The sequence below is a fragment of the Pogoniulus pusillus genome, chromosome 35 (assembly GCF_015220805.1).
Source record: "Pogoniulus pusillus isolate bPogPus1 chromosome 35, bPogPus1.pri, whole genome shotgun sequence".
NCBI lineage: Eukaryota > Metazoa > Chordata > Aves > Piciformes > Lybiidae > Pogoniulus > Pogoniulus pusillus.
Genome location: NC_087298.1, coordinates 8,549,364 through 8,577,050, shown reverse-complemented (window position 1 = coordinate 8,577,050; position 27,687 = coordinate 8,549,364). Strand labels below are relative to the sequence as shown.

At 46.7% G+C, this 27,687-nt stretch overlaps 1 protein-coding gene across 1 annotated transcript in view; it reads left to right on the top strand.

The window, feature by feature from the left end:
• Window positions 1-9,604, top strand: part of LHX2 (LIM homeobox 2) — a 124,617-nt gene extending 115,013 nt beyond the window's left edge. The window contains exons 6-7 of the transcript XR_010308480.1: window positions 3,159-3,292; window positions 9,280-9,604. The gene's annotated coding sequence lies outside the window, so the exon portion shown is untranslated. The remainder of the gene's footprint in view (window positions 1-3,158; window positions 3,293-9,279) is intronic.
• The last annotated feature ends 18,083 nt before the right edge of the window (window positions 9,605-27,687 follow it).

The window sequence follows — 27,687 nt, the reverse complement described above, 5'->3', positions numbered from 1 at the left end:
TCCAGGATCAGACTGCCTTACTCTGTCCTGGAGTAAGATTGTCTGCATTGCCTTGTGTGAAAGGAAGAGGAAATCAGGATGTTACTTTTCCTCTTTTTATTCCCTTGTGTGTCTAAGTTAGGAGTGTAGAACTGCAGGACAGCGACCTTCACTTTCCTGTTTCAGGCAAGTGCCAAGCACCTTTTTGGGGGTTCCCTTTGGAACAGCTTTCAGCAGTGAATGGAGCTGGCTTCCTGCCACAGCAAAGGTTTTGTTCCTGTTTCAGGCAACTCCCTAAAGTTCCCTTAGTGCCACGAGGGGACCCAGAGGAAGTTCCTACAGACAGAAATGTGTTATTACCATTTCCTGTTATGAAAACCTACCAAAGCTACCAATCTTAGTGGTTTCATTTGTTGATCTCAAAATGAACTAAGAAACCTGCAAGTTTTTCTCACAGGTAATTAAATTTTGATTTTTCCCTTCAGTTGCTGGAGGTAATTAACATTTTAATTAGCTTTAAGCTACAAACACATGCCTGAGCTGAGAAAGGAATAAAAATTACTGCTCTGGCACTGATGAGTAAATAAAGTAGTCCTCTTTTCCTCTTGCCACCAACTTCTACTTAGCACTGCCTAAAAGATACCAGAATGTCAGCCTTGGAGACTAAATCTTCTTCCTAGCCAGGAGACCTTACCTGCTGATGAGGGAGAGAATGTTATTGCTGGAAGGGTGCCAGGACTCTTCAGTGCTAGCCTTATTTGCCTGTTATGCTCAGCTGCATATAAGTAAGGCTCTGTAGGAGAAGGCAGTGAGTGGAAGACACTGAGAATAGGCTGAGGTCTGCAGAGAGATGTTCTCTCTTCTCATTCCTTCCTTCTCTGTGCCTGTTCCTCATTCTCTGGCTGCAGATGTTTCAAAGCCATCCTCATTGGACTACTCTCCAATTGGTCACATTTTTGTTGCCTGGCCTTTTTTCTTTCCAAGAACACATGGGCTTTGCTTTCCTTCCAACTCTTTCACTTTTTCTCAATTCAAACAAAATTTAGGGAAGCAAACACCTCTTTGAAAATACTTTCAGTAATCTGATATGATACTGTCTGAGAAATGCTGAAACCATTCCAGGGCTCCAAGAGAACAGACTGTGGTGGTGTCAAGGAGAGTTTTACAGCACATGCAGCTGGGTCCACAGCTCCTGTTACAGCCTGTCAAGGCTGGTCTGTTCCAGCCCCACGCTGCTCATTACCAGTGATGGATGATTTGGGTGTTTGAACAGGAATATGAAGTGAAGTGGCTGGTGCTCCATTTCAGGGTATGGACGAGGCGTGCACATCACACAATTGCTTGCTCAATGGCTTCCTGACAATCCCTGTCCCATTCAAGTGATCTCATCTCAATTTGTGTACAGTATTTTAAATGCTTGAAGCACTAATATGGGCCAGACAGTGGCTACCCATGTGAACAACCCCACAGTGATCTTGGCAGATGTGGGATCAGCGTGCTAGTGTGAGTCTGTGAGGTCCAGCTGCCTTCAGTGGACATCTGCTGAGAGTGCTGGAGTGCTTGGGAAGACAGTGGGTTTGACTTCAGTGCTGGGAAATGGGGACAAGAAGAGCTATATTTGTAGGGCTTGTGGTTTCAGGGAACATGAAGCACCTCCTGACTGCAAAAGAAGTTGTGAGTGCTCAGCACTTCAAAACTGGACCCAGCATATGGCTTGACAGACACACTCATACAGCACTGTGCTCTGCAGGAAACTGCACTCAATTTTTACATGGCTGAAGAGAGCCAAAATATTTAGCAATAGGAAGAAAACTGCATTGTCAGGGAAGACCACTCTGCAGCATGGGACAAACTAGGTAGGAGTGAAAGCAGCACACAGAAATGGTGTTAGACTCAAGCAGACCCCAAGGGATGGACTGTTCCTTCACACACGCAGTTGAGCTTCAGATACTGCCTTGGACCTTGAGTCCTGGGCAGTTTCCTTGCTTGCTTGCTTTCAAAGCCAGCTCTGGCAGTAGGAAATCACAAAAACTGTTTCAGATACTTATAGACACTTCTGAAATAACCATGATTACTTCAGTGGATGAAATGAACTGGAAAATTGTCTGGAAGGATGAAATCAGCCAAGGATTTGTTTTTAAAAAGAGTGTGCTTCTGGAAGAGAGAGTGGGCTGTGCTGCAGTGCCTCTGCTTCTGACTCTACCCAAGAGGGGAGCCTTGTACAATATGTATGTGGAGCCCCAGCTCTGCACCATTTTGTATGAAAAAGATCAGGGGTTGCCCGAGATCAGATGTGAGATATTGTTTGATGTCTGTGACTGCCAGACCAGAGAGGAAAGATTAAGTTTTCATATTAACAGTTCTTGGCAAGCTCCACATTTTTCAGCTTTTCATAGTTGGCAGAAGTGCCAGGAACTGAGGCAAACAAAGGGTAAAAAATATTTCATTCATCCTGTAAACAGGGAGTTCAGGGACACCCATTATTGAGTCAAGTGCAGAGCTCTGGATCCAACCCTGGGCAGGAATGCTCTCTTCTGAGACTTGTCTTTGGATCTTTGAAAAGGAGAGGAATGCTTTCTGCATTTGAAAGCAGCAAGTGGGATGGAGCAAATGCAAGGACAATTTAGTGAAACTGCTTTCTTGTCAAATTGAGCATAAGACATAAGTTTGTACATACCATGACTGAAAGGCACTTGCTCTCCAGGGAACATTCATTTCCACACCCTGCATAGAATGTCCACAGTAGATAACCCCTTTGCCAGTGCCAAAGAAGACATATGCCAAAGAAAAGCTTGAAAGGATCATTGCTGCATCTTTCTTAACCTCTCACCTTTTTGGCAATAGAACAATATCCACTACCATGACAAGTCTTGCAGAGATCAGGTACTGCAAAGCAGGAATCTTAACAAAACAGGAGAGTCTGGGTTTATGCAAACTGCATTTCAAATTCAGCAAAATTGTTGTCTGGTCAAAAACTGACCAGGGCAAAAAAGATACTGGGCTTCTCTCTCTGGATTGTCTCATTACTGACATGTACCAGTAAGTTTATGAGCACCACATCATTCTGGACTGGATATCTAAACCATGCTACTCCAGAGCACAAATTGTTCTCCTGCTGCAGAGTGACAGAGGGAAACTTGCACTGCAGGCAACATGTTTTTCACTTTTCTTTCTAACAGCTGCTGGTGGTGATCATGGAAGGCAGGACCCTGAAGCAGACCGACAGACCCAGCCAGACCACTTGGCTCCTCTGTAACAGCAACCCACATACTCCTGAACCCATTCCTGTCAGGATGATGTTTTATCTCTTGTGGTGAGTGATGATGCTTCTCAAACTTTTTGCTTCAGTGTTCAGTGTTTTTGAATATGCCTCTAGTACTAGAGGACCAAGGAAGAACTCCTCTGCCTTACAAGCTCCAGCACATTCATACCCCACCGGAAACAAGGTGCATATGTTCCTAATAAATTATGTATCACCTCAGGTAGATTTGTGTAAAACAAAACTCATCAGCTGACTTTAGAAGCTGAAACGTATCTCAGGTTCACTGAGAGGTTCCCAAAGCCTCTGCTTAGATCTGGCTGTTAGGTGCTCTGGGGGTGCAATGATACCAGGTACTTAAGCATTGCTTTACCTTGCTGTAGTGACATCTAGCAATACAAGGGGTCTGTTTGGTTTGAAAGTCACAGGAACTAACTGACAGGGATTTCAAACCTTTGTAAGCAAAATGCTTCTTCCTTTTCTAGCCTTGATATATCAGACAAATTTCAGCCTTCAAAAGTATAAGGATCAGCAGGCAGGAACTGCATCTAGGCACAGGAGAAGTGGCTTTGCTGAAGAGCAGTGTTTCAGGGAATCTATCTATGTACAACTTGTGAACTCTGGCTGAGGTTACAGAACTGCTGCATGAATGTTTCAAAGTCTGTTGCTTCCACATGTCACATATCTGTCAGATCAAGCATTCCCTTTTGTGTGAATAGGTCCCACTAATATGAGAATAAAGGAGGGCTTCAGACCAGGCAATATCTCAGATGATTCTGTCAGAGGTGGTAGAGCTCGAGAGTCAAACAGAATGTAATGCTGAGGCTAAAATGAAGCAGTCTGAGAAGTTAAGGAAGAATTCAGACTCTCTCAGGCACAGAGAAAGTATGGTAAGGAAGACAGAAAAGAGATCATGCTTTCATCTGATGGAGTAGGTGTGTCCTTTGTTACTATAGGCCCTGCCACATTAGAGAGTAAGATTTGCATAGGAGAGAAAGAGAACTAAAGACCCTTTGCCATCCTTTGGAATGAAGAACTATTTTCTGCTGTCTCCAAACACTACTCCTTAAGCATACCTTTTGATGGCTTTCAACAAGCCATGGAGTTTTTTTACACACTTAAAAAGCACTTCTGAAATCCATTTTTCAGTTGCACACACTGGTTTTGAGTTGATTTAGTTTCTGCAGGCTTGTGATAGGCTGCCATGGGCAGAGAGAGCTTCAAGTAGCAGGGTGTTGAAGGAGCAAACTAGCTTCTGTGAAGGAAACACAGTCCTTGAAGTACTTCAGTTTTGAAAGCCTCTCTTATCCAGTGGTAAGTACTGCTGGGAGTAATCAGCAGAGCTAATAGCATGTGCTCAGAGGAAACATTTTGCCTGAGTTTCCATACATCTGTGTAAATCCAGATCCAACTGACAACAGAAGACAAACACACTAAATGGAGCTCCCCAGGTGTAAATGGCACAATATAACTCAGGTGTGCCCAGCACAAGTGATACAGAAAAGGGAGGCAAGCACAGACACCCAGAATTCTTCAGAGAGCTCCACTGCAGAGAACAGACCCATCTGATTTCTGTTATGGGAAGGAAACCAGTTGGCAAGAGTTCAGCTGGTCACCAGAGAATCGCAGAGAATGGCCACTATGCATAGGCAAAATGTCTTTGCAGCGTGCAGGAAGGCAGCCAGGGGGTATCCAGTCTGGGATGCCAGCACTGAGAATAGGCACTTCACAGGGACTGGCCTGACTCTGCCAGAGATGTGTCATGCTGGGCCCATGGTGAAGAGTCACCTCTGAATGTGCTCTCATAAGAGCCACAGCTCTGACTTCTGTTCTAAACTTGTTCTTTGTGTACTGCTAAATGCAGTACTGCAACAGCAAAGAGGTGAGCAAGGGCCAGAACCCCAGCCCAAAGAGCTGGGTAAATACTGGGACTAAGCACTCACAACACTGTTAGTCACAGCAGCTGCCCTGCACACACAGTGCCAGAGCAGGACTGCTTAAATCCTGCCCGGTACTTCTGCCACTTAGTCACTGCAGTGGCTGCAGCATAGACAAGCTCCATTAGAAATAATGCATAAAGGTTAATTAAATACTTGTAGCTATTTTAATAAGTAATTAATCTTTTATTACAAACTGTTCCAGAGTCCAGCAGAGCAATAGATTTCTTTTAATTGTAGCTTATCATTATCTATGGTAACTTCCACTGATGTGCTGGTAACCATTTTGGACACATGCTGCTTATATATATAACAGGCCAACAACTTCAATTCATTATTAATTAATGCCTTTTAAGATGAGTAAAACTGGTACCATAACATGAAGCATAATCAAGGCAGCTCTGCAAAGCATCTGGCATATTGCAGGACTGCTTGGGAAAGCCCAGAATGATTAATGTGATTGGCAGAAACTCACACAGCTGACTGCAAGGGGAGCATAAGCAGTGGGACTGCATTTTTTGTGGCAGTTCAGGAAATGGGGAATGCTGCCATGCTTGTGTGGGAAGTGCCCAGCTCAACCTGGTGCATCTTTGCCCAGATAACTTCATAAAAGAACATCGAAACTCAGTCAGCCCTAAGACATAGTAGCCTAACTTTAAACTCTGCCTTATGCAGATGCCTTAGGCCACTGATGAAGACAGGGCACTCGCTAGAGGAAGCTCTGGTCTGGTCCACAGTAGCTGTGTACCTGTACCAAAACTTGCCAGCTCAACAAGTGTCTGTCTTGGCATTCCTACAGCACTGAGTGCCCTGCCCCAAGTGACTGCTTGCTGCCTATTTGCAACTGAAATGGCAGCTCAAGGATGTGTGATACAGAAAGAGTCCATCTGTCAGGAAGATAACTTAGGGAGTCTCCTTTATGCTTGTGATCAGATGCAGGCTCCCACCCTTCTGATTTCACTGGTGCCTATGATATTTGCCTCTGGGTTTAAAATGTAGACCACTGATTTGTATTTATGCACATCCTGAGGTGAAGAAACCTCTGAGCATGAGTCACTATCTCACTCTCTGAGTCTTGAAGTCACTTCTTAGAAAAGGAAATGGGGAGATACTGTTGCATCCCTCTGATAGTTGCCTGCAAAGAGGATGATGTGAGTAATGATCTAATTTTATCATCTTGTGGTTTGAAGAAGCATGAGGGGCTGGTTGCAGATCTGTAATTAGTGTATGGCTGGCAAAGGGTATCTGATGCAGTCACTACCAGTGCTGAGGCAATATGGAGAACAGAGACTATGAAGGGGAAACTCAGCTCAGTGCACTCATTGATTCACCAAGCAAATGCTGGTGTGTTCTTGGGGCTGATTACTTGGAGCTCAGGGCTGGTTACTCTGTGGTCTCACTTGGCCACAGTAAAACCAAAGGTGGTTATTAGCACTTGTGAAAACTCCCAGTGAAGTGTTACTCTGAGAGGGTCCTTTCCCTGTATAAGCCTGTGGATACCCAGGCAGCTGAGGCCAACACTTTACCCAGTGATTGCCCAGCTTTGGTGTTGCACTCACCTGGCTGCATGGGCTGGAATTTTCCACACGATTTTTAAAAGCATTGAAGAAATGACACAGAGGGCAAGATTCATGCCAGTTTATCCCTTAGAAGTAATTCCGTGTGATTGTTCCAAATCCAGTTCCTGCTGCTTTGCAAGTCCAAGGGGTTGTGAGGATGAGGATACCTAAAGAATGAGTAGTCCTTGCCCTGTGGAAGAGCCTGTCTGTTTTAACAGAAAAATTGTCTTAATTTAGCTACAGCAGTAGGCAAAAAAAATGTGCAGGAGGTTTGCTTTGGTGCCACTTTCCTGAGGAGCAAGGACATGATTCATATGAATAAAAGATTTGTGGGGACGCTCACCCCGGGGGAGATGTCCTGCCTCAGGATGCTGAGCTGGGACAGGTGGAGACAGCAGAGTGAGGAACAAGATCACTGGAACCTGTAAACCCAAATTACAGGTCTGCCTTAAGAGTAGCCTGACTAACACATTCCTTTGTCTTCAGAGAGATTCCAGGTCAAACAACCCCTCCTGTAAGGGTGTGTTTGTTACTAACCCCATCTTAGAATGATGTTTCCTTACTGTCAGTCTGCAATTCACTGCTTTTGAGGAACCAGAACTGCTGACTGATGTGATGCTAAAAACAAGTGCAACACCTTCAATGCAAGAGTGACAGGATTTCTTTTTCTTCCAGAGCTGGGGACAAAGCAACTCCAGTTCAACAGACAAAGGACCCTCTGGGTCTAGGAGAATTAAGGTGTTTTGTTTTTTTTTTTTCAGGATCCTGGACCCAGTTCTAGGTCTTATCTAAGCCTATTCAAGTCCTATTCAGGTCCTTTCCTGTTAACCTTGGGTCACATGAAGCACTTTTTAGCTTCCCCAAGCATCCTTGTTTAATGTTTCATTAAATATCTCTGGAAAGGTCTCATTGTCTTGCTGGAAGGTGCCACATGGAGGACAAAATATGGAAGCATGCACAGAGAAAGTGACCTCTTAGACATGCACCTTCCACTTTTCTCAGCTGGGCCTCAGGGTTTAGGTGAAAGTCTCAGCACCTCCTCCAAGTAACATTAAGTATCAATAATAGAAGTGCTTACAGATACCCTGTACAATTCAACCCTTATCTTTTATTTATAGCTGACAAAGCTCAGAGAAGGAAAAAATATCATCATACTTTAAATAATAGAAGGTAGAGGTATTAAAACTACCCAGGCAGTTACAGTAGTTGCAGAAATGTCTCCCAGCAGACCTGAGTGTGCATACACCAACTGCATTTTTAATTTTTAAAACATATTTCTTTCAAAATTATTCAGCAGTACAAGAAAGCCACTTTTATGGGGTGATAAATTACTGTAATAAAGTGTCTTTTGTCCAAGCATACAGAAAGCAAGCCACTGTAGGCAGCAAAGACAGGCGTTAGCCCCCCAGAGAACCAAGACCCACAAGCAGAGGAGCATGTTGATTTGTCTCACATGATTTTAATTATTTTTAGAGCATCCTCTCTGGTTTTTAACTGCAATTTTGCTTTCAGTTAACATTTATATGAGGGTTTGAGTTTTCTGTGAGTTTCCAGTGCAGTGTTAGACCTTTGCACTGATTCCACAGAACTCTGCTGCCCCTTCCCTGCAGCCCAAGCTAAATGACACTGTACCTGTCATTTACGTGCAATTAGAAAGACTTTGATAAGATTTATATTCCTTTGAAACTTTAGAAACTTCTTGCAAGTATTAACTGAACAAGGAATCATGAGTGATAATTAGGGGTCTGATCCAGCTCCCTTCAGGGCCAGCATGTTTTTATCACAGCTACATCCATCATTTTAGCAGTCTGGTGTATGATTACACATGCAAATGGAGTCACTCGGTTCTCAGTGGACTAAGTGCCAGTGGACATAGGGTTTTCGTGCTGTCCCTCTGGACAGGAGGTTCTCTATTAATCATTAGCATCGTTGTTTTGTAAACCCAAGCAGATTATCTTTAACCCCAGTCCTGCATATACCTATACCCTGTTCTGCATGTAATTCTTGCCTCCAAAGGCTATGGTGTTTGAACTTCAGAGAATAAAGTACATTTAATTGGACCTATTATTTTCTTGCAAAGGCAAAGCCTTTCAGATCAGGCTTCAGCCTCTCTGTGCCAATGAAAATACACGTGCCTAATTATTTCCATTTTTCAAAGAACCTCAAAGGCAGCTGATGAAAGGAACCTTTTGCAAAAGCTCACAGCAAACAGAGTGAAGTCACCTAATGTGCAGAGAGAGAAAGGAGTGATCTCCTCCCATGTGCATGGGGCCAGCGATGCTTTGCATTGCCTTGAAAGAGGGTGTCTCATTGTTGCTCTGGAAAAGAAGATCATGGGGAAATGGTTGAATTCATGCCACCAAAGAGTTCTGGGAGGGATTTTGAGCTTTTAGGGCATTGTGGAATATGACAAAATGTTTTACCCTGCTGCTGACACCTGTACTCACATTGTTCAGATGATTCAGGTGTGCTTCTTCCTCAGTTTGAGAACAACTCTTACGCTAACATCTTTGGCTACACTGACAATGTACTTTTCCTTCTCTAGGTGTCGTATATATATTGAGTAAGAATTTGCTGTTGCTCTGAAAAGCTCATCGTCTTAACGAGCAGTTCTGCTTATTATCAGCAGAGGGTCAGCCTGAGTGCTGGTACTGCAGAATTCTTCTCTTCTCCCATTGTTGCCCATTGCAGCCCAGAAACCCCATAACATCCTCTCAAGGGAGTCCAAAAGTCTGTTTGCACCAGCTAGCATGTGTGAGAGCTGAGACTCCTTTCTTCTCTGTTTGGGTGCCAAATGCTTTTACTTGAAGAGTGACACAGATTTCCTTCCCTGTTTTCGTGGGCTGATGCCTGAACTGGCTGCAGGCTCAGACACTAGCGCCGATGGAGGGGCAGGGAGAGCAGAGCTCTCCCTCCATGCTCCTCGCTTACAGAGTTGAGCCCTGGCTTCATCTCCGTGATGGTCTGTAACAGCGCTGTCACTGATCACTGAGCTGGGAAATCGCAGAGCAGGCTGACAAGGCGCTGCCGATTCTCAGAGGGAGTCACAACAGGCTGGCAGGTCAGGGATCTCTGTATGCAGTGGCCACAACAACCTTTGCATCAGCGTCTGTCACTGAAAATCACCTCCCGCTAAGTGAGTGCTTTCCCCACCGCACACAGTGGAGGAAAACAGCTCTCTGCGACCAGTTCGTGCAAGCCTAGCCCTGACACCAGGCCTGCCTTTGCATGGGAGACCTGGAGACCTTTCTCCACAGCTCTCTGCCCAACAGTGTGCCCCCAGCTAGGAGGAATGGGAGGGAGTGGGTGCCATGAACTGCTACTAGGCTCAGGAGGGAGAAGAGAGCAGGTGGGAACTTGTGGCCTCTTGGATTTTCTCATATGAGAAAATGAGGAAAGGCAGTGCCCTGTTATCTCTCTACATACACCAGCATGCTCCACTTGGCTTCTGCAGGTGTTACCTGTAGCCGTTCTTTTGCTATCGATGGAGGACTGACACAACCTGGAAGCTTTTGTCCTCCCTTCTTTAAGAATAGTATTTATTATGAATTGATTAGCCTCAGAGGAATTGATTTAGGCCAGGGCAAAGAGATCTGTAACAAAAGAACACACTGGAATTGAAACAAGGATTGAACTCAGATACAAACTATTCTGGATTCTTTGGTCAGCCTGCAATCATTTGTTCAATTTTTATTGTCTTTGTCTTGACTGTCAGAGGACTTCTCTTCATCTGGACTTAAGCCCAGCTGGACTTAAGCACGTGCTTAAAGCTAAATATGAGTTAAATTACTGTGCTGAATCAGGGCTTTTCTTCTTTCCGAGTTATTTTGCTGTGAATGCATTTTTTGGTGCACATGAATATAAACTGAAGCTGTTATGCTAATAAAGTTGAACCTCCTGATTTTAATATTCTACATTTCTTTTCATTCTACATGGAGACGGTGATGACTTCTTTTGTATCTGAGATTTACATGCAGTCCCATATTTTAACAGTGACACATAATTTACATGTGATTAGATCAAAGTATTTACTTCCACGAGTTTTAAAACAACAAAATCTGATATTGAATATGCCTATTTTCCCACACCTTTTAAGTGAATAGAGAATAGAAACAGCAGCTTGAAGCAGCAGAAATTTCAAGAGATCTGAGTTTAAGAGAGAGGTTTCACTGCACTGTTCTTCTTTCAACTGCTACTGTCATGGCTGGGGAGTGAAAGTGGCAATGTTTTTAGAAATGTTTCATGAAATATTTTATAAGTGCAGTTTAAATTACTTTTTAAGTTGGGTAATCTGCCAGTGCTTTACATTGTTAACAGAGAAGGAGAAATTGCTTCAGAACTGACTGATGTGCTCAGAGGATGGGAAAACGATTCCTGCCGTGAATTCACTGTGCTTGACACAGAGTGTACAGCAGCATCTCTCAGCTGTGCCAAGAAGCATCCCTAGCTGGAAAGTAGGTTTTCCAAGTTGCATGGGAAATGTAAGTACATCTGCATGGAAATGAACCCAGACAATGTGCCCTCACAAATGGGCTCCCCACTCCTACCCTTGGAAAGTGAAGCCACTGCCCCTGCTTTGCAGGGTGAGTCACTGCTGGATGTTGTGAAACAGCAGCTGGGCACTTCAGGCATTTGTGGGAATGCTGCTGGTCCCCTGGACTGCAGAGCATAGGTAATGGTGCAGGGCTGGTTTTTTTCTGTAGTCTGTAGCTGATCGATAGGATTTGTCTGAGTTGTCTCAGGCCCTTGCAGGAGAAATCCTTCCTTGCTTCAACACAGCTCTGTGTGCGTGGACATATGCATGGTCCGGACACCAGGTATGGTGCACTGTGTAGACCTGAGCTGTTCCAGGCTGGGCTGTAATTGACTTTGAACACTGAGTGAGACCTAATTCGTCTGTCTTACAATTCCTCTTGTAACACAAAGGAATCATCTCTCTCCATTCTCTGCCCCCGCACAAGGAGCAGATAATTAATTCTCCAGGGTAGGGACAAGGCTCTGGGGAGGTTCCGGAGGCAGAGTCCTGCCCTTGGAGAAGCAGGAACATCTGCGCTGCCCCTCCTGGTTGGGGATTTTTTTTCAGCTTACCCAGATAATAAGATCCTTTCTCCTTTTAACCTCTTACCTAGAGTGCAATTAGGGGTAAACAGAGCCGGCTGCTTTGTAAAGAAAGATGTGTTCTTAACCTGGCAAGAAAAACTTCTTAATTGTTAAGCCAACAGTGGGGAGAGTGGTCTGAGTCTGTCTGAGCCAGGTGAGCAGGAGAGACTGCAAGACTCACCTGGCTCAGTGTAAATGCCACACAGTGCTTTGATGAGATTTCATCTGCTGAACAGGCTCTGGGAAGCAACAAGCTCACTGAGATTAGTCCTGACCAGAGTACAGTGCCCATCCCTCCCTCCAGACCTGCTCATAGAGACTATTAGTGATGTCTGTGCTGGTCCCAGCAGCCTGCTGGCAGAGTCAAATGTTCTGCCTGCCCAAGGGTTGCTGTGTGTGAGTGTGTTCCACCATGTATGTGTGTGTGCACAGTCATGCTGGTTTACCAAATCCAGTAGTGTCTGTGGTGTTCTCATGGGAGCAGACACAGTTAAATGGATCACAGGACACTTTCCACCTCTATTATCTGATTTCCCATGAATGCATTTTGTTCAGGCTCTGCTACACTGTTGTTTGGTGACAGCTGTGCTCAGTGAACCATTTTTTAAAAGCAAAGTGCATCCAGTTAACCACTTAACCTGGTACAGCAACAGTAAGAGTTTAGCTGGGAGACTCCTCCCTGAGCTACTTCTGCCTCTGTGGGAATCACCATAGGAGCAAGAAGTAAGACTGGTGCTAACAGATCAGATGGACTTTTCAGCAACATCTTCCCAGTACTGTGGTCCTGAGGCTTTTCTGTGCAAGCCTTTTTGTGAGTTTTCTTTTTTCCTACAGGCAAATAGACAAGATAAGCTGCTACAGCAGCAGATGACTTACATAAATGTTAATGAGTATCTAATGTGTACATCATTTTCCTGCAAGAGGTGATCAAAGGTAGGAGAGTTTTGACAGGCCTCATTCCAGGGAGCACAGTGAGCCAATCTCAGCCCAGGGGCCAGAGCTCAACCCTGGAAATGGCAACTCCAAATGCAGCTTGCATCATGGCTCTATTTACCTCTTTCAGACACTCCTTTTAATCTCTGCTTCAGCTGCCTTTCAAATGAACAGGATTACTTTTCCCCCCATGAAAGAAATATTACTCTTTTGGGCTTGTTTTTACAGTGTATGACTGCTACAGCAGCATCAGCCAATTCCCATCTCCCACTGCATCACCCACCTGCCTGGATGCCATGCAGATAAGCAGCATGTGGGCAGACCTGGAGACGATGTGCATGTCCCTGCTCATGTAATCCTTTCCCTCCTGAGGCAAGTTGGGTGGCTGAAACAAAGCCTTTTGAGGTCAGGCAAAGCACAGGGATGGTGTGGGGAACATCCTTAATTTTTATGAGGGAGTGGAGGTGTTTCCAGCACAGCATCCAGCTATTCCTACTGACAGTCACTGGTTTGTTGTGAGTAGTGTCAGCAAGGCCAAGGACTAGCAAGGCTTAAGATGCTGAGCTTCTCCAGCTCTCCTGGCACCTTGCAGGGCAAGGTTAAGTCCTGTCTTGTCTTCTCTAAACCCTCATGGTGCCCTGTCTGCTCTGCCTGACTCCTCCCCATCCTGCTTGAGACATGCTATCTGCTTACTGATTTTGCACCAGTCTTGTCTGGGCATCTTCATTATTCACCAGTAGAGATGAAACCTCCCCACACTCACCCTGTGGTAAAACCTAGAGACTGTGAGCTTAGTTTGATGACATTTCATTTTGGGGCTACAGTATCCATACTGAACTATGTCAGTGTCGAGCAATGCTAAAGAACAAATGACTTTAAAGGCTTTAACTGAAAGCAGAGCTTTTTTCCCTCCTGATTTGCAGAGTTCTGGTCCTTGGAAGGTAACGTAACTAAGACAGCCCTCTGGACTCCTGGCTGGGAGCACCCAAGCCCTTCCTGTCCTCTCTGGACCTGCCAGATTCTAGGCAGGAGGCACCAAGTCACTCTGGCTGGTAAAGAGGATTAAAGGGACACAGATTATTTAAACATCCCATTTCCCATTTCAAGATGTCCATGACCCTGTAAGACAAGATCTGGGAGATTAATTATTGCAAATATTCTTGTCAGCAAATTATGCCTCTTTCTCTTGTCCCTGATCAAATCATGATAATTACATTTACGCTTTGAAATGACTGAGGTAGTAATGAGGAGTTCTTGGTCTGCAGTTTGTTTGTGACAGGAAACTGCCAACGTGTACAATTGAAGTTTGCATTGCTCTGCTTTGACATGCACTGCACATGATAGCACTCGCTTCCCAAACTGGGTGAGCATAACTCATGGCATCAGGTGCAAAATCTGCTTTATGAGCTCCTAATGCCCTTTATGGAACATTCTTTCAGGGTGCTTTAGATTTTGCTGGTTTGTGACCATTCCTACTAGCAAACCCATGTTCCTGGGATGTTCACTATGGGCTAATGTCAGAGGAACATTTTATCCCACAAGCAACAGCCTCTCCATGGTTTAAAAACTTTTCCCTATAATGAAATACAAAGGTGAAAATTTGGAAGCATTAGGCCCTGTCCTTACAAATAATATTTGGAGCATTTCCACTAAAAACATTGCCTAAGAAAATGAACACTTTCATTCCTTCCCTCTGATAAGCACATTTTGCACAGACAATACCTCTCATTTCCTGCTCACTTTATGACCAGTCCTGTGTCTGACTCACTCCTGTCCATGCCACCTGGCCACTAGTTTCTGGTAAGAAAACAGACCAATAGATGTAGGAGTGGCCATGTAGGACATGGGTCTCTTGTTCTTTTCTGGGATTGTATTTCCACTGTTTTTTACTGCAACATAAACAGCCAGGAACAGCACTGCTCTCCTGGAGGCTGACAGCAGGCTGTGGAGGGCAAATTTTCTTGTTTCTCCTCAGGTAGCTGAGCAGATACTCTCTAGCTGGAGCAAGAAAGGATACGGGGGATGTGTGAACACAGGCGCCCCAGTCACCTCTGGTGTTAGGTCTGAGACTGCCTTCTGGCAGGCAGACAGGGATGTATGACTAAAGAGAAGGAAGTTGTATCTGATAAAAGGCTAGGCCCAGGAAGGGATGGCAAGACTTTGTTATTCTGCTCTGGCTTAGCTCTTTCCATGCTCCCTGGGTGTGTATCACCTACCAATGCCATGACACAGCTTCCAGTGCTGCTGCGCTAGCTCAGCAGCTTGCCCACTCTGCTGCATGCTTGCCCAGCTCTGCTTCAGAAGGAAGCTGCCATGGGCAGCAGGTGCAGACCCATCCCAGGGCTGCTCTGCAGATGAGCATGGCAAGGAAAAGCATGGTGGCAGTCCCTCGTGGCAGTCCCTCGTGGCAGTCCCTCGTGGCAATGCCTCGTGGCAGTCCCTCATGGCAATGAGAAGGGGCAGATGACTGCCCTACAGGCTCTGCAGTATGGAGGCCTGGTGCCAATCAGTTATCTGGCTTCAGCACACACCAGACTCCAAAGTTAAGACCCAGAACAAGCTCTTCAACTCTCCTGTTTCACTAGGTCTGCAGGGACCAGTCCTGACCCTCTTCACTCAGCTGGTCACTGACCCTTGAGGGCACTGACACCCCTTGTCCATGCCAGAGGGTTACATATGTCCATAACTGGCTCTGAAAGGGACTAGGTACCTGCCTGGCCACTTCAACTGCAGATCCTCTCTGTCCAGAGTAGCTGTGAGGGTTGCTTACAAGGGCAGTCAGAATGAAGTGTAGCCCCTGCTGAGGCAGGAGGGCAGCCAGTGGAGAGCAGAGCTGGAGAGGCAACTGCTGGGGGTTCTCCCTGCCCTGCAGGGCCTGACAAGCCTCTACCCACAGCTGGTGTGTCAGGCTCTGGGAGATGTTGGCCCAAACTTCAGCTGCCCTGGAATTTTATGGCTAAGCCTGGAGATATCAGAGCTCTGCCCTGAAGCATAGCAGAGGGTGTTTGGTGAGGAGACAGCCATTGCATTCTCTTGCCTCCCACAGCAATCCCCTCTAAGCTGGGGGCAGAGATGCACCCTCCTACCCATCTTGTTTTCACAGGCAGCAGATTGGTTTGCCTCCTGGTGCTTCCTAAAGGAGTTCTGATGTGGCAGGCTGCCTCTTGCAAATGAGCTGAGCTGCAGCTGGGCAACTAAAATAGGTCCCAGTTTCCTCCGACAGACCAGATCTGGCTTGCAGGTGTCCTGTGCTGAGTGCCAGCATGCTGGAAACTGCTACTAGGAGCAGGGTGGCAGCCAGAGCTCACTGGACTAGTAGCAGCAGCTCCATTATCTGGCACATTGGAGCCAAGCCTTAGCCTCTCAGTTCCCAGGCACTGTGACATATGCTGTCTTAATGCCTCTGGCAAATTGGAATCAGCCTGGCTTTTTCAAAAGCCCTTTCATACAAAGGGCTGACATTTTCTGTGCTTTATTCCGGAGCAGGTTTGGGTTGTTAAAAATCATACCCAGTGGGTAGGAGCTGCCATACCTCCAATTGCCTGTGAGGCTACTCTGTATTTTGTCAGCCTCCTCTTTCTTTCTTTCTTTTTTTTTTTCATTTTGGTGTAAGGAAAGGGGAGCCTTGTTTTGAAACTGTTACAAGACTTGCCAATAGATCTGGAAATGTGCTAGTGGTAAATACCTATCTGAAGAATAAGCTACCCCCTAGCACCTCAAGGACAAGGCCTCCAGCTGCTCAGTTATTCAACCTGGATCATGGGCTCCAGCTGTAATTTCTATCCTGCTAGCTTAATTCTACACCATTTTTACCCTGGCTTTTGAAAAGTGCATGTTTATTCTCCCTCTGCCTTCCCCCATTCGCTGTAAATGCCTTTCAGACAGCCATACTCTCAAGGTGCACTTGTCTTTACAAAGCTGTGCACAGTGCAGCATCAGGACCCCTGGCTGCAGAGAGGAAGGTAGGAGCCTTGCATTCAGGATGGATTTGAGTCCACACCCTGTGCTGAGACAAAATGGAGCAGTGGGAAGAGAAATCTCTCTCATCCTGTCTGAACACCAGCACACAACCAGGCACATACATGTGTGCAGTGGTCACAAACACATTGCAGACCTTTGTAGTCCTTTTCCAAGGCACCCAGGGAATGTTGGAAGTGCTGGCCTGCCTCCTCCTTGGATCCAGAGCTGATAATGTTTTTTCCTCACCTAGTGGAGCAGCCTCTTCATTTACATTGTGGCAAGGCTAATGCGGTCATTTTCACAGCAGGGGCAGAGAAATCAGGCAAGGTTGTGGAAAGATATGTGGGATATGAACTGCACCCCATGGCAAGTCAGGACAGGTGTCTTTTCAGGATTGCAAAGTGCTGTAGAATTTGAGTAATGTCAGAAATAAAGTGAAGACACCAAACTGGGCTGAGAATTAGTCTGCTGAATCATTTTTCAGAGGAAACAGCATTGTTTCAGCGCTGTGATTCCATGCTGGCTAAAGCACAAGGTCAGAGCAGTGACTAATCTCTACAGCTCAATCTGCTTCTGTGCCTGCTCGAGGTACAAGGTGGTGTGTGAAAGCATGACTGTCACTTCTCTTCTACAACAACTCTTGCAGTCTGTATGATTCTATATATTGATCTCAGATATCCCAGACAGCAGCTCTGCTCTGTTGGGGTGAGCAGTGAGATCAGACATAAACATTTTTCTGGTACCTAGACTGGAAAAGCCTGTAAGCAGATCTGGTCTAAGGCCTCTCTGGGTGAAGTACAGGTTAGGCTTGTGTATGATGATGACTCAGGTGACTTTGATATTTTCATTTCCTAATAACTTAGCCTGGGAATGCTACCAGAAGTCAGTATAGTAAGTGCACATCTGCCCCACAGGGATGAGTCAAAGGGAATTTGGAATGCTCTAATTGGAAACATATTTTAAAGGACATCTCTCAACCCAGGTGTCCTCTGGTCAGGAGCCTGGGCACCTACAGTCTCAGCTGTAAATGCAGTCCTGTCCATTCCCAGCACCTGGGCCAGTATCAGGCTCCTCAAACCCCTACCCTGTAAGATGTGATGTGGAAAATCCCTTTTCCCTGCTACCTTCATCACAAAGCCCCCCTAATTGTGGCTCTCTGCCACCATGTCTTCTCCCAGTGTCCCTCTGTCTTGCTTGCAGGGACAAACTCTGTCCCTTAGGGAAGACAGCTCTTGTCATTAAGGGACTGAATGCTAGGTTTTCTATTTGGCTAATTCTTGCATTAGCTCAATCCCATGGGCTATGTAGAGGACCTGAAGCTAAAAAGGGCTGATTTGTCCTGTTCCTGCATTGTCTAATGGCTGTTGCCCATTTATACCATGCTCTAGAGCTTTAGTGGGTCCACTCCAGTCTATTAGATCACCCCACTGAAGTGGAGAAAATGAAACATGTCCTTTCTTTGCCAGTGACTCTGTAAACTGTAAAAAAGGCAGAGGATTAAACCTTCCCCAGCAGAGAGATTGCTCTAACAATTATTTACTTTGAGCAGGCATATCTATATTAATTTGCTTTGGGTTGGCTTGATTTTCTTGATGAAGATTACGGTAGACGAGTTTTAGAGGGAAGTGAATTGCTTAATTGCCATTCAATACTGGGGCTATGTCTCTGTCCTTCTGCATTTGCAGAGATTTTTAATAGAAATACTTTGTTTGGGATGAACGAAATCTGAGTGGAAATGTGTATCTCTGGGTATGTGGCTAAGCAGTAGCTTATATTTAAGCACAGCAGTAAGTAGGTTAGTGAGAGAGGGAGTGTTGCTCAACTGGCCTGCTCCTCACTTTCACAGACATGCATAACTATGGGTTCTCAAGGCTCTTGATGCAATTTCCTAATGAACAGTAGGAAAGACATGATGACAGCACTGTGGAAATGGCAGCATGTGTTCTACCTGAAATGAGCCACAGGATTACAGCAGTTCAGCCTCACATTTAGAGATACTGGATTTTCATGCTTCCTCTTTTGAGTTCTCATATGGAAAATCTTAAGTGAAATATTTTCCAGCAATTGTTTGTGTCAAAGTGTGGTTCTGGCATTACCCTCCCAGATTTCTGTGGTCTTGGTGTTTCCTTATCAGTGTTAATACCTTGTCATTAACTGCCGTGGGAAACTTTGTGGCTATTCATGGGATGCGACTGAATGTTTACAGGGTTTCATTTTAACAACCAAACAAGACTTCAAAGGTAACTTTACATTAAGATTCCATTTCAGACTGTCCTTCAAACTCTGATTTTCACTGGTGAAAAGCTGAAACAGGGGGAGATAGAACAGGAGCCTCAGCTGGTCTCACAGTCCTGCACGGACACAGACAGGATGAAGACCAAACACACAGGCTTTGTCCTTGTTTCCAGTATTTGATATTTTGATGGAGAGCAAAGTAAGCAGCATGTGCAGAAAGGCAGTCATGTGTCAGTCCTGGCTTCTGGAGCCCTCAGCTCCACGTGTCTGCAACTGGAGATGAGACAGAGTTAACTTTTCCCACTCCTCACTCAGAGCCCAGCTGCTTTTTTGGTTAATGTGGATGTCAGTCAGCCATGAGTGGCACTATCTCTGGAGTATCTCTGCCTTGACTAAAAATAGGCAGCCTTGGTAATCTCCCGGGGGGCTCAGCTTTCCTGAAGTCTCTCACCTAGCTCTGCAGACCAGTAAATTCAGGGACACTTTGGTTAAAAATCTAAAAATGGAAAAAAATATCTTGAACCTCTGGGATTTTCCTCATCAGTGTTCAGGGAAACATCTCCTGTCCTCGGTCTTTCCTGGCTTTCTTGATAAGTCAGGATCTTGCAGAGCTTCCTTGGGACCACATGGCAGTTCTTACAGCTTAAACTGCTAACACTGAGCAGAGCAGAATGGTGTTGGCTGGGGGAACCTACTGTCCTATGGCCCTGGGGCTCAGCAGGGTGCTGTCAGCATGTGCCTCACTCTGCACAAGGCTCTGTGACAGCCTCCCTGGCTCCTGTTCCCAACCTAATAGATCAGCATTGGAAAATGCCTAATTATTTCAGTGTTTGCTAATAAGGTGATAGAAGCCTTAGAAATACCTAACTGAACGTTTTTAAGTTCATTTTGCCCTGTAAGCTAGGGTAGGCCAAGATAATTTCAGTATTTCATTGTGTCATCTTCAGTTTAACAGACAAATTACTTAATGTGGAGTTGTGGCTGCAGGAGCACATTGCTGTTTCCTGTCCTGGTCTTGGCAATATTGAATTTCCCCAGCCCTAGCAGGGCTCGGCTCCTCATGCCAATCACAGAGATCGGTCATTAAAAACGAGAGAGAAGAAAACAAGGGAGCTGTTTCTGTAAGCTGTGTGCTTCAGCTGACTGAGAAGGCAGGAAGGAGGAGATGGGCTTTGCTCCTAATCAGCCAGAGACATTGCACACTGCAGATAAACTCTGCTTTGCTTGAGACAGGCTTGAACCACATCTCGGCTCCAAGAGACCTTGATGAAACTGTGCCTGGACTCGTCTTACTGGTCCAGGCTGTCTCTGCTGTAAACAGGTCTTTGCTCAGGAGCTCTCCTGACATATTGTTGACATATTCTCCTTCTCTTCTCACAGTTCTCCCACTCCCCTGGGTGGCTGGGCAAGATATGCTTTCATCTCATATCAAAGACAAGGACAGTAAAAAGCTGCTGGTGAAGGGAAGCAAGCTGGCATGGTGTTATGGGTGAGACACACAGGGAGGAAACAGGCTATCACCTGGAAAGTGGATCTCAGCCTTGGCCTGAACTTAGGAGCCCTTAAAGCCCGTGGGTGTGAGGTCATGTACAGATGTATTTTTAATCCATTTTCTTTTTGTTTAGTGAAGAGGAAGAAAATAAACCAAAGAGTGAGAATGGAAGATGGAGAGATTTAAAAGTGTAGAGCAGGAGAGCAGTTGTGTTGTGTGAGCAGGACCCAGCCAGAGTCTCTCCTGTCCCAGGCATGGGGAGCTTAGCTCTCTGGGTGCTGGGCGGGGGCACAACAAAAGCCAGGCACATACACGTGTCAGAGTATGGGAGACAGCCCTCTGCCCCCAGGGATGATGGAAGATGTTTTATTTGGAATTTAAGGGAAGCTCTTTGTTCTGTGTCAAAGGCAGCAGCCGTGTGCCGTGTGGCCTGCCAGGGCGATGCCCTGATGCTGATGGGCGGCTCTTGGGGCATGCTGCAGAAGTGTGTGTGGGGCACACCGGGGGGCTGCATTCCAAAGTGCCCTGCAGCAGCCACCCAGGAGCAGCAGAAACACTCAGCCTGGGGCCCCTATAGCAGGTTGCTGGAGCACAGCAGGCACTGCTCCAATTTGACAAGCACAGTGAGTGATTAATGAGCCAGAGAAAACAGGGTGACACATGCAAATACTAGAGATCTACAGAGGCAATTCTGAGGATCAAGTCCACCTTTGTAAACAGAAATATCTCTATTATTGGGGAAGACAAGAAGGGAGAAGAGAAGCTCCGTGACTTCCCCAGACAGTCTCTAATGATACTTTCTGCAGTTTGCATCAATCCAGATTAAGCTTTGGGCTGACACAGACGGATCTTAACTAGGCTCTCATCCAATGGAGTTGCACGTTCCCCTGTCCCCTGCTTTCCCTGCTGCTGAGCTAGGCTCCACGCCTGACACAGAGTATCTGTACATCCCTTTGAGCAGCTAACCCTGCTTTCCTGATTGCTCTGCCAAATGAGGCTCTTGTTTCACTGTGATGAGGAGTGCTGCATTGATGAGGACGGTCCTTGTGAAGGAAAAAGTGGGTTTGGTCTGAAACTTTAGTTGTTCCAGGCAGAAACTGGAGCAGCTCAGAGAACTGCTGAAGGACACATTCTTAGTCTCCCAGGGCAAGGCCACTTACATTGCTGGCCCCTGAGAAAGACCACTTCAGTGATGGGCTGGGCCTTAAAAAATGCTCCAAGTTTGGAAAACAATTTCAAAGAGAGTTGTGGTCAGTGGGAAATGTCAGCTGTGGTGGCCTGGGGCAGCAATGTGCTAATGTTAGGCAGGATGAGTGGTGCAAAGCAATGCTCCTTCCACGTCAGTGCTGAGAGCAGGGAACGTGGCTCCTAATCTCTCTCAGCCCTGAAAAACGATGTCAGGTTCTGCAGGAACTGCACACAAACACCACAGCCCAGCCCAGCTACTGCAGCCTTGTGCAAGTGGAGGTGTACAGCAGACTTGTGCAAGTGCAGAGGCACCAGAACTAACAACAGCTGCACTTCAACAAATCACACAGAACTGTATTCTCTTTTGGAAAGGGATTTCTTTGTGGTCTCTCAAGAGGAGATGGGCAATTATTTCTCTGCTCTCTGCCTGGGGAGGAAAGCCCTGACCTTCTGGCATATGTTTTGATACTGAAAACAGTTTGCTGCCAAAACAAACTTTTGAAAATTTCCCATGTTGCACAAGAGGGGAGAAGGTTTAATATGAGTTTTTCAGAACAGTCTTGAAGTCAGCTTTCTTTAGACAGAAAATGCAGATATGAAAATCCATACTTCAGTGTAAGGGTGGTTGAATAATGTGGAAGCTCCTTGAGCTGTGCTGCAGTTTTGCTGGGATTCTTCCTCAAGCAGTTGTGGATTCATCTGCATCAACTTGAGTTCTTCTTCCTGTGCTTCCTTCTCTGGCAAGTGATCCCATGGGTCTGTGCTGCCCCTTCCACCACAGTACAGCTCAAAAGTAGGACTTCAGCACAGCCTGATAAACACTGAGTAATTGTTCTGGGGCAAGTGGGGACATGAGAAGTATGACCGAATGTGTCAATATGTCAGTCACAGAGGATCATATCTTTAGCAGAAAAGGGAGGAATGTAATTGACTTTTCTAAGCTTGTGTTACCTGGAAACCCCTGCCCAGCTGGTGTGAGTATGGCAACACAAGAGTGGTTGGTAATTGCGACCTGCACACTGCACATGCTGATAAGGTGAAGCCTTCTGCTTCTTGAGAAGGCACAAGCTTAGAAGGGTTCTGGGCTTGATTGTCATTCTAGACAAGTTTATCCTGACATCTTTCTATTTTACTATAAATCAGAAGCAAAATGAATAAATTAGTTATTGAAGTTCCTTGTGGGCTTCATTGATGCGATTGCAGGTGGAAAAGACAGGTAACATAACCAGAGGGAATTGGTGTCAAGGCTGCTCCTTACAGACCCAGATTATGTCACCAATCAGCTGGTGAAATAAAGAGATTTCCCACGTATATTTAGTAAATCAACATGACAATGTCATATACAATCGGAGTTAATTAGGCAGACCTTCTTGCTGTGTGTGGCATACCTCATGCCTTAGAGGTAGAGAGAGGTTTCTGCCATTACTGCAGCTTTGCAAGTGTCAGGGGGAGCTGCTTGGTTGCAACTCTGTGATGAAAGGCACCTACAGTAGCATCCTCTCTGGGCTGCTCAGAGCAGAGCTGGAGGAACCCTGGGCTGAGCAGTTTCATGCCAGCAGCCCCAAGAAAGCTGAGGCCTGGCCTATAGCACAGAGTGCTGTTGTGAGGGAACATAACCGCTGCTGAGGTTCGACATAAAGTGAGACAGGAATCACTCCTGTTGTGTTTCCCAGCCCCAAGTGAACATGACCTGCTGTATGACCTACAGTCACACACTCGTCCCTCTACAGCACCCACCGTGGGACACCACTCCTGACATACATGAGACACTTCTCAGGTCAAAGAGGGACACAAGTGACAATAACCCCTGACCCTATTTGAGGTGCACATAGCTTCCCAGCATGTCTAGGGTAAAAGGCATTTGTCTCTGAAGGCCTCTTCCTCACCTCTGCCCCAGGGAGGAGAGGCCAAGTGCAGAGCAGTGGAGTGACTTGCCCAAGGTCAACCCATGTCAGACCCAGGAGCCCTCCACCATTTTCTTGCTCTGACCATGGGTCTCCCATCTGGTTTGATTCAGCTGTCAACCCTGGAGCAGAGAGTGGCAGTAACAAAAGGCTTTTTCAGACATAATCCCACTAAACGGAGACAATCCTGTTATGTTTCCAGGCGACAGGAATTGAGACTTTAGTGCCAGAGTATGAGGACTCTGCCCTAAGGGCTTTGTTTCAGGACTTAATGTCAGGTGATCTCAGGGCCAGCCTGGTCTTTGTGCCCTAGAGCAGCACAGATTAAGCCCTAAACATGTATTTTTAAACGGAGCAAAGCCCAAGAGGTGTGATACACAATCTGGGATGGGGAGGAAAATCCAGACCAGCATCCCAGTAAGAGGGATTAGTCTGAGCAAGACAATAGCAGCCATAAATCTCCAAGGGGCATGGCCTGACATGCCAGCTGAAGGCTGGGCTGCCCTCTCCATGCCAGCTACACCAGCCTGCCAAAGTTCAAATGTCTGACAAGCATCACACTGCAGCTCCTGTATTCCCAGCCCATGTGTCCTCGATCCCCAGCAGAGGCCAGTTAATACCCAATTAACAGGACTCTTTCTAATGAACTGAGCCTTAACTGCCAGGCACTTCATCCTTTAATCTCTCCCAGCCAGAGTGGAAGGGCTTGGCAGGTATCAGTTCAGGCTGAGGTGACAGGGCAGACCTAGCCCAGAGCTGACAAGCCCTCACTGAGCCCTGCTCTCTGGGAAACACCTTGTACCCCTGGGCAAGCAGCACACAGCCCCACTTCCATGTGCAGCCCTGCAGCTCTGCAGAGTTCATCTCTCCCTGCCCCTGCTACCCTGCTGGGCTGCAGCCAGGGCCTGTTACCTCCCCAGCCAGGGCAGTTTTCCTCTACCGACTGTCTTGAACAGAGGCACTCTATCAAAGCTGTTCTGCACCTGCTGCCAGAGCCCCCTTGCTCAGTGAGAAGGACTCAGTGCCCCTGAATGTGCCCCAGCATCCTCTTTGTGGCACTTGGTCTCCAAGTGCACAAGACAGCAGCTGCTTGTGTGAGGCCCAGGAGTGGAAGGGAAAATTGACCTTACTTCAGGAGGCACATCTGGCCCAGAGACCTCATCAAACCAGGACGGAGTATCTTTGGCTGACACTTCTCAGAGCACAGGGGACCACACACCCCTGTTTCTCTCTTGCTGTAGAGAGTGTTGAAGTAACCAGTTCAGGAGCTAGCTTGGCTTTGTGAGCATCAGACTGAAGTTCTTTCTTCTGTACAGAAGCAGCTGCTTTGCTTTACAGGAATTATTGTGCAAACTAGACTTTCCCCTCCATGTTGATCTCAAAAGTAGAAGTCTGAGATATTGTCACACGCTGGGAAATCCCCCTATATATCATATCTCAGTGCCCCCAGCCTTATCTCTGCTAACAGGAGGTGTGTGCATGCAGCATACATTCCAGTGGCCTCAGGCAGAGCAAAGCATGAAGATGCATCACGGTGTGGGTGCTGTGGAATTTGGGTTTGGGGCCAGATAAGGCCACGGGGAAAGAAAGATCACATGAATAGCAATTCCTAATGGCTAGAGGCATCCCACACTTCTCCTGTGCCTTGCAGGCTGCAGGTAGCAGCAGCAGAAGCCAGTGGCATCCTATGCTGGAGCTAGTCCTAAGCTGAGCACCTGGCCTGCTGTGGAAATGTCTGTGATGGGCATTCTCCTCCACAAACTGCTGCAGAATTAGACAGAGTTCAGGTGCCTGTGCTCCACGTAGCAGAAATTAGGATTGGATAGGCCTGGAGAAACAGAAATATTTCCAGTTGTGCTAGTGCTGTCAAGGATGGCAGCTGCTCACCTTCCTACAGCTATGGGATGGGCGTTGCTGACTTTGTCCCTCAGTGCTGCAGCTGTGTAACTGGGGATGTCAGGAGCTGCCAAGTCTGGATACAAGGTGAGGGCTATGCCCAAGGCCAACTGATAGTCATGCAGTTTCACTGCACTGTTGTATTTCTTTCATCTGTATATCTTGGCACACTTCAAATGTACTGACATTGTCCTGGGAAGGTCTGAGACAATGTTAACCAAGCCTACAAATGGGAAAGGAAGACTCTGAGAGAAGAAATGCATTTAGACACTAGCTCCTTGCTCTGTCAGGTGCCTGCAAGAAGCTGGGCCAAAAAGGATTTGCTTAAAACCCCAGAACAAATGGCTGGAGCTGATCCATGCCCCAGCCTTTGGCTGTATTAACCAGAAAAATAGCTCCATCCCCAAGCCTGGGAGAGGAGACACTGGGAGAAGAATGTTGTCTTCAGGGCTTTCCCAGATTTTGGGGGAGTTTGTGACAAACAAACCTCTGAAGTGCTTCCTTGTAAGTCCTAGCACAGCCCCAAAAGCTGTGGCACAAGCCTCTCACACTCCCCAGCCTCTAGGCTGATCTGAATTTATGTTGGTGCCTGATACTATGTGGAGCCAGGCAGCTCCTGCTGTGAGACTCTGCTCTGTCCCTAGCCTTGCAGAGAAAGAGGCGAGATGTTCCATCACTGTTTTCTGGAAACCACTGCCCTAAACCTGTGGAAGGAGACTGGATCCAAAGGGATCACTGAAGAGCAGTAGACAGGATCCTGGGGGATCTGTGGAGACATATTGCCTGAGCAGCTTGTGCAGCTCCTCCCACTTTGCAGCTAGCAGTGTAGAACAGAAGAGCTGAGTGTGAAACAGCTTCCCCACAGACCCCATTAGCCTGAGTTGGCAATCGCCAACATAAGGCTGGGCTGTGCAGCCCTGAGAGATACCTGAGCTGGTGCCACACATCTTGTGAAAGCTTCCCCACGCAGGAGGGAGTGGAGATTCAACGAGTGGAGACCAAACCTTTTCAGCTTACAGGCACAGGGCTGCTGCTTGCCCATTGCATTCAAGCAAAGCCCCACTCCCTCGCTGGTGCTGGCAGGAGGGCTCTCCAAAGGGGCAGACTGCACCGAGGGTGTCCTTCTGCCTCTGCTGGGCTGGGGCTTTTCTCTGCTCTAATTTTCTCCCAGATGAATTTCTCCTGTGCCTCTAATTAAGCTTCCCCTTTGGCTTAGGAGTGGGGATGGTCTGAGCATTTGTAAATTACCCCATCCACCAGACAGGCTTTGTCCAGCTCTCAGACCTCTAATTATTCTGTTCAGCCCCTGGAGAGAAGAGATCTGCTGGAGACAGACTGAGCAAAGAATATCAGGTGTGATAGACCCTGCTTGGACAGCAGCCCTGAAAATATGGCTGCTGCCCAGCACAAAGAGCTGTTGAAATTCAGCCTGACCCAAGCAGGACTCTGTGTCTGCACATAAAGGAGAAAAAAGTTTTTGCCAGATGTGGTCAGTGCCCTTCCTGACAAGTCTCACAGGCTGGAACTCTCCCATGGCAAGTGCTGGCCACAATTCCCTGCCAAAGTGCAGAGCTTAAGGCAGGTGTCCCTGGGCTGTGCCCAGCCAGCTCTGAGGCAAGTCTCTTCCTCTACTGCGATTCTCTGATTCTAGGGAAAAGGGGATGACTGTTCTTGTCTGAGGAGGTGACCAGCAGCTGGAAGCACCAGGACAGATGTCTCTTACTTGCTGTCTCAGTGGTCCCCCAGCAGCAGTCCTTTGGAAGCTCTTTGGGTAGGCAGACAGCACCTTGAATGCAGTGCAGCAGGCTGTTAGATGTGTTTAGTTAAGACGATGTAGGAGATTCAGTTTATCATTTGGAAGAGATATGTCACAAGTCACTTTGCAATCTCTTCTCTGCAGCTTCTTCCCCAGCACAGCTCCAGCAGCCTTTGCATGTGCATGGTTATTTCCTGGGACTTGTTTACAGGAACCATTTGGAGAATGTGGCCTTTCTGTGCTTTCTGTTCTCTTATAAACAAACATGCAGGCAAAAGACCTGGTCTGGTGCACAGGGCTGTGCTGGACAAGGAGTAAAGAAACTTGTCCAGTTGGATTTGACTGGGGAGGCACTGGGAGACGGCAAGCCTGGCAACTTCTGTGCTAGGAAAGAGAGGTACAGACTGCCTCTGCCCTGCCTGACAGTCCCTTCCTTGCCATGGCATGGGAAGGACGCACCTTTGGAGGCAGGCACGCAAGCAGTGTGCT